Source organism: Ovis aries, chromosome 6 (assembly GCF_016772045.2).
Source record: "Ovis aries strain OAR_USU_Benz2616 breed Rambouillet chromosome 6, ARS-UI_Ramb_v3.0, whole genome shotgun sequence".
Lineage (NCBI taxonomy): Eukaryota > Metazoa > Chordata > Mammalia > Artiodactyla > Bovidae > Ovis > Ovis aries.
Window position 1 is genome coordinate 92,495,477 of NC_056059.1, and position 7,952 is coordinate 92,503,428.

Below are 7,952 nucleotides of genomic sequence, written 5' to 3' on the forward strand. Positions count from 1 at the left end.
ACTGGGTTAGGGACTTCCCTCTCAGTCCAGTGGTTAAGACTCCACTTTTCAATGCAGGGGATAATAGTTCGATCCTTGGTCTGGGAACTAAGGTCTCACATGCCAAGGGAAGTAGCCAAAAACTTAAAAACAAAAACATAACATAAAACCAGCTTAGCAATACTACAGCAGACACTGTTGATGCCATCCTCCAGAGCCCCTCAGCTCAGTGCAGCTAGAGGGGCAATGCTCACACCCAGTCAGCTGCCCACTTCTGCCTGCCTTTATTTCCTTCCCTGCCCCTGGGCTTCCTCTGGAGCATAGGAACTTGCAAAGCCCACAAGAACCAGGGATATTTCTACAACACTTCTGAAATGTAGAGGGAGTTATTACAAAGCCCTGGAGGCAGAGAGAGATGGCTGAAGATGAGGGGTTTTCTCAAGTCCCTACAATATTCATCAACATCACTACTTGGAATATATTCTAAGGAAATAACTAAACGAGTAGTCAAAGATCTATGTGCTAGATTATTGCCCACAGGCTTATTTATACAAATGAAATATAGGTATAATCTAGATATCAGTGGGTAGTTGTGCTTGTCAAAAATGTCATGAAGGCTTGTATGCATTAATATGGAAAGATGCTCTGATATACTTTTAAGTGAAAAGGTGACTATAAAACAAAATACCCCTTTTGTTTTTACAAATCTATATTTATCTGTATAAAATGGCAACCCACTCCAGTATTCTCACCTGGAGAATTCCATGGGCAGAGGAGTCTGGCAGGCTACAGTTCATGGAATCACAAGAGTCAGACATGGCTTAGCACTGTATTTATCTATATATGTAAATATGTGTAGAGAAAAATCTAGAAGTGAATATACAGAAATACTGACAATGGGTATGTGAATGGTAGGATTGTGAGTGATTCTTGTTTTTGTATTTTTCAGAAATTTCCAAATTTTTTGCAGAGGTCATAGTACCTCTGCAATCAGAAATAATCAAGGGACTATTAAAAAAGCAATGTTCTTAAATCTTCAACAATATAAAAATGTTAAGTAGGAAAAAAAGATAAAGTACTATTTTTAGCATCACCTTATTTATACAAAGATATTCACTGTTTTAATGTAACTAGAGATTATCATACTAAGTGAAGTAAGTCAGAAAGAGAAAGACGAATACATGATATCACTTATATGTGGAATCTAAAATATGGCACAGTGAACCTATTTGCAAAACAGAAACAGACTCTTAGACATAGAGAATAGACTTGCTATCGCCAAGGGGATGGGGAGGAAGAGGGATGGACTTACTGGGAGTTTGGTGTTGGTAGACATAAACTATTTCATACAGAAGGATAAACAACAGTGTCCTAGTGTATAGCATAAGGAACTATATTCCATATCCTGTGATAATCATAATGGAAAAGAGCACAAAAAAGTTTGTCTGTATGTGTATAACCGAGTTGCTTTCAGTCAGTCAGTTCAGTCGCTCAGTCGTGTCTGACTCTTTGCAACCCCATGGACTGCAGCACTCCAGGCTTCCCTGTCCATCATCAACTCCTAGAGCTTACTCAAACTCGTACATTGAATGTGTGATGCCATCCAACCCTCTCATTGTCTGTCGTCCCCTTCTCCTCCCGCCTTCAATCTTTCCCAGCATAAGGGTCTTTTCCAATGAGTCAGTTCTTTGCATCAGTTCTCCGCATCAGGTAGCCAAAGTATTGGAGTTTCAGCTTCAGTATCAGTCCTTCCAATGAATATTCAGGACTGATTTCCGTTAGGATGGACTGGTTGGATCAGACTCTCAAGAGTCTTCTCCAACAACACAGTTCAAAAGCATCAATTCTTCGGTGCTCAGCTTTCTTTATAGTCCAGCTCTCACATCCATACATGACTACTGGAAAAACCATAGCTTTGACCAGATGGACCTTTGTTGGCAAAGCAATGAGTTGCTCTGCTGTACACAAAGACTGGCATAATGTTGTAAATCAACTATACTTCAATTTTTTAAAAAATTCACTGTTTTAGGAGAAAACATAACAGCATATTAACGTGCTTTTCTCTGAGAGGTTGGATTATTAAAGATTCTTATAAATAAATTATATATATACACATGTAATTTATCTAAACAAAAATTAAAAGTAAAAAAAAAGTTTTCAATTGAAACACAAATATAAACTTTGTCATTGCATAGAACCAGAGAAGAACTGATTACACATTTAAATTCAGTCACATTCTGGTTAATCTGTTTTATCTGATAGGGAAGGCTGATGATAATAAAGATCAGAGAAAAACAGGTGATCAGACTCAGTTTTGGATTAACCCTAAAAAGAATTGATGGACTTAGCTTCTTTTTCCTCCTCAGTCCTCTCCGTGAGGGTCAGTCTAATTCTTGTCCAATCACTCCTCCAGTTCCCTTAATAATGATAACAATTATTAATATAATTTTCTACTGAAACTAGAATATCAATTGGGCATGCATAATAGCCATGCCGAAACTTTGTAATAAGGGTGTTAATTCTTTTACTTTTAAAAGTTACTCTGTTGGATGTATATGTAAGTAACTATTCACTTAAGGTCTATCATATGTATAGCCTTATAAGAAAACTGAAAAATTACAAAATAATTAAACACTAATTTAATGGTGACAAAGCAATGTGAAGTCATTCTGAGGTAGTATGTCAGGGGCAGGATGACATAGAAACCAGTGAAAGTCAGCCTGCATTGGCTTCCCATCAGCATCTACCAAATTCTTATAAAATGTGCGACTTTAACATAGCTATAGACTCTACAAGCATCAGTTTTCTCATCTGTGAAATGGAGACAATTACAGCTACATCAGCCACCAAGATAGTCCCTACAATTCTTGCCTCTTGGTAACCTCTGTGTGGTCACCTCCTATATTGAATAGAGATAACTTGATAAAGACAAGTGGTATGTTGCAGAGTGTGTGTGTGTGACTTTCCTAACTCTCTACCTCACAACTTCCACTTGGCTCATTTCTCTGCTGTGGATTACTTATTTGGGGAAAGCCAGCTACCATGTTACAAGGATATTCAATCAGCCCTATGGTGACATCTACATGGGAAAGAACCGCATCATTTCACCAACAACCAGTGCCAACTTGCCAGGCATCTGAGTGAGATGCCTTGGGAGCAGCCCCTTCTGCCCTTGCCAAAGCTTCAGATGACTGCAGCCCCAACCAACAACACCATGATTGTAATGTCATAAGAGACCCTGAGGCAGAACCACCCAGATATGCTGCTTCTGACTTCCTGACCTGCAGAGACTGTGAGATAATCAGTGTTTATTGTTTTTTTTTTTAATAATCATATATTTTATTTATATATATATATATTTTTTATTTTAAAATCTTTAATTTTTACATGCATTCCCAAACGTGAACCCCCCTCTATTGTTTTAAGTCACTATATTTTGGGTAATTTTTTTATGCAGCAATACATGGGGGAGCCTGGTTGGCTTCCATCTATGGGATCGCACAGAGTCAGACACGACTGAAGCAACTTAGCAACAGCAGCAGCAGCAGCTAACCAATACTTCATGTCATGATATATTAGTGTCTTTTTGCTTCTTTTACTTTGTGCTTCACCACAAGACAATTGACAGGGCAGGGTCTGGGGACCAGCATCTTTGGAAAGGAAAAGGGATGATGTGAGCTATAGATACATGTGCCAATTTGTATATTAGTGGGGATAGGACACTCCTGGGCTTCCCTTGTGGCTCAGCTTTTAAAGAATTTGCCTGCAATGCGGGAGACCTGGGTTCAGGTTGGGAAGATCCTCTGGAGAAGGGAACAGCTACCCACTCCAGTATTCTGGCCTAGAGAATTCCATGGACTGAATGGTCTTTCGGGTCGAAGAGTCAGACACAACTGAGCAACTTTCACTTTTTCAGGGCACTCCTGCTGGGAAGATTTGGTTTTCTCTGTCAGTAGAAAGCATGGAATAGCAGCCAGAGGGAATGACAGGCACTAGAAAAATAAAAAAAATAGGAGTAGACAGCATGAATATGTATTGATCTGGTCTTTTGCCATCAATTCTCTGTGATCTAGGGGTAGAAATGAAAATAGCCAGCAACTGGGAAAAGCCTAAGGGAAAGCTGATTAATGGCCACGCTTATTCAGGGCTTTGGCATGGGAGTCTGATGAGCCTAGTAATGTGTGTAACTTATGTGTAATTTCTTCTACGTGAACACTGTGTTTAGTGTTTATACTGAAAAATTGCCAATATTTGACCATCTTGACCCACAAAAATGTCAGTTTCATATAGTCCAGCCTGTATTAACTCTGTGAAGTGTAAATCCATATTTTCCTTGTAGAGGAGTTGGGATGGTTGACCTCATTGAGGAGAAACAAGCAAATCTCTTAAAGAGATTTTAAGGTTAAAGGGCACTTGAATACTCTCTATTTCTCAATGCCTGGGACACAGTAAATTCTTACAATCTTTTAAAATAGATGTACATGCACATGATTTAAAAAAGAAAAGATAGAACGTATATAGAAGGGAAACAGTCTCCATCTCATTAATTGTTTTCAGCTACAAGTAGCAGAAACTGGACACTTGACCAAAACTGGCTTAAATGATAGGGAAATGTATTAGCTCATTTATCAAAGAAATGCAAGATAGTATTCAAGAGTTAGTTGAGTTAGCAGCTTAACAGTATCATCAAGGACCAGATTTTTCCTGTCTTTCTACTTTGCTCTCTAGTTCATGGGCTTCGGCCTGAGGCTGATTTCTTGCATAGTTGTAAAATGGAAACAGTTGGCTTCATTCTCCCTAGTTTGCGTCCAGCAGAAGAGAAAAGCTGATGAAAAGCAAAAGTGATTATTGCTCAGTCATGTCCAATTGTTTGCAACCCATGGACTGTAGCCTGCCAGGCTCCTCTCTCTGTGGAATTCTCCAGGTAAGAATACTGGATTAGGTTGCCATTCCCTTCTCCAGGGGATCTTCCTGACCCAGGAATCGAACCTGGGTCTCATGAATCAGCAGGCAGATCCTTTGCTGTCTGAACCACCAGGCAAGCATCGTGTTAATCCCTTCTAAGAGTGAAAAAGCATAATTCCAGAAGCTTGCAGCAATACTATCCTCTCATTTCACCAGACAAAATTGGGTCACATGTAACAGGTCAAGAACATGGAACCATATTTATATCAATCAGAGACATCCCTGGAGAAAAAGTCAGTTTTCCAAATACATTTGGGTAAAATGGATATGGTTGAGGTGCCCACAGTGTTTATTAACTTGGCCCACACCTGCCCCATATGCCCTCTCACAGAAGCAAACACTATTAACAATTTCCTGTGCATCCTTCCTTCTGAAGACATTCTATGCCCATTTGCTTTAGGAGCCTTTCTTTTTCTATCCTCCTTTTAACAGAAATGATATACTATACACATGTCTTATAGTGAATAATTTCTTCTTCCCATAATATATGACTGATAAACATTTAATTAACAGATGATAAGAATATTTTGTAAGTCAGATGGTTTTAATCATAATTATCCACTTTGCTTATTTGCCTTTTGTACTCCACTAGCATTAAAGTGGAGAAGGCAATGGCAACCCACTCCACTACTCTTGCCTGGAAAATCCCATGGGCAGAGGAGCCTGGTGGGCTACAGTCCATGGGGTCGCTAAGAGTAGGACACAACTGAATGAATTCACTTTCACTTTTCACTTTCATGCCTGGGAGAAGGAAAGGGCAATCCACTCCAGTGTTCTTGCCTAGAGAATCCCAGGGACGGGGGAGCCTGGTGGGCTGCCGTCTATGGGGTCGCACAGAGTCAGACACGACTGAAGCGACTTAGCAGTAGCAGCAGCACAATTAAAGTCTTTTTTGTATGTTTGTTTTAAGTTTTGTTCAGTTCTGTTAGGCTAAAGGGGAACAATATGGCTCGGTGGGTAAAGAATCTGCCTGCAATGCAGGAAACACAGGAGATGCAGGTTTGATCCCTGGGTCAGGAAGATTCCCTGGAGAAGGAAATAGCAACCCACCCTAGTGTTCTTGCTTGAAAAATCCCAAGGACAGAGGAGCCTGGCAGGCTACAGTCCAAGGGGTTGGAAACAGTTGGACATGGCTGAGCGACTAAGCCCACATGGAAAAAAAAACCAAACAAAAAAGCATGCAAAGGGGTACTAAGGAGGGGCTTTGTCAAGATTGGGATCAGAGTATTAAAAGGGATCAGCAGACCCTGGGTGTGATATGATAGTGGCAGCAGGAAGGAAGGGAGGAGTCTCAAGGGTCAGGTGAAATAACCTAACAAAACCACAATAGTGAGGCATGTTGAGTGCATATATGGAGGTGTTCCAAGTTGTGATAAACATACCCTCAATAACAACAGAATTAGGTTTGCCTAACTGTCTCCTCACATCTGAGGATTCTCCTTCAAATGCAAAACCTTATGTTTCTTAGTGTTTCAGTAATGCTGGTGATTCTCTTACATTTGGTAAGTAAAATTTCAAAGAGCTGCATGAAGAATGATGTGAGTGTTAAGGCAGGAATGGAGTTTCCGCCACTTCCTAATGTCACAATGATAACTGGACATTAGGCAATTTTCTTAAAGTCTCTGTGCTTCATTATCTTCATCTGTAAAATAGAGCAGTTATCAGATAACTTGGGCTTCTCCAACGGCTCAGCGGGAAAAGAATGTGTCTGCAATGCAGGAGACACAGGGGGCACAGGTTCAATCCCTGGATCGGGAAGACCCCCTGGAGAAGGAAAATGGCAAACATCTCAAGTGTTCTTGCCCAAAAAACTCCAGGGATAGAGAAACCTGGCAGGCTACAGGGCAAAGTGTCACAAAGAGCCGGACACGACTGAGTGACTAAGCGCTTTGTGATGACTAAATGAAATGTGCATGCAAGATACCTTGCCTGCTGTCTAACCGAGTAGATATTCGATAAATCTAAGTAGACAAAAGAGCCCTGCTCTTACAGTTTTTGATATAACAAGAGCTACCTTGGTACAGCAATTTAAAAAAAATTTATTATGCATAATTGATAGACAATAATACACGTCCATTTTAAGTATAGAGATCAGTGAACGGTGACAAATTAATTCACTCATGTAATCACCACCACAATCATAATAAAAAGCACTTTGGGGATGTCCCTGGTGGTTTAGTGGCTAAGAATCCACCTGCCAATGCAGGGGACATGGGTTTGATCCTTGGCTAGGGAAGATCCCACATTCCATGGAGCAACTAAGCCCGTGGGCTACAGCTATTGAGCCCGTGCTCTAGAACGAGAGAAGCTGCAATGGGAAGTCTGCGTGCTGCAGCGAAGAGTAGCCCCTTCTAGCTGCAACTTTTGCAATGAAGACCCAACGCAGCCAAAAGCAGATTAATTTAAAAAAAAGATCCATCAGTTTGGCTATAAGAAAACAATTGAAAACATATTTTATCACTTCAAAAATTCCTTTTGTGCCCTTTCAAGTAAATCCACTCTTCTATAAGTATGTTTTTGGTTTTTAGAATTTTATTTAAATGGAATCATATTGTATGCACTTTTCTGTGTCTAGCTTGTTTCATTTAGCATAATGCTTTTGAGACCTATCCACATTTTGCATTATCTGTGGATTATTTTATTTTATTGTGACTATGCTAAGTCGCTTCAGTCGTGTCCGATTCCTTGGGACCCTATGGACTGTAGCCTGCCAGGCTCCACTGTCCGTGGGATTCTCCAGGCAAAAATACTGGAGCAGCTTGCCATGTCCTCTTCTGGGGGATCTTACAACCCAGGGATCAAACCCACGTCTCCTGCGGCTCCCACTTTATAGGTGGATTCTTTACCACTGAGCCACTGGAGAAGCCCCTATTTTATTGTTGAGTAGTATCTAATTGTATAGATAGCCCACAATACAGTTAACGATTAAACTGTTGAGGGACTCTTGGATTGTTTCCATTTCAGGGCTACTATGAATAAAGCTGCTATGAATATTCTTTTTGTGGGTA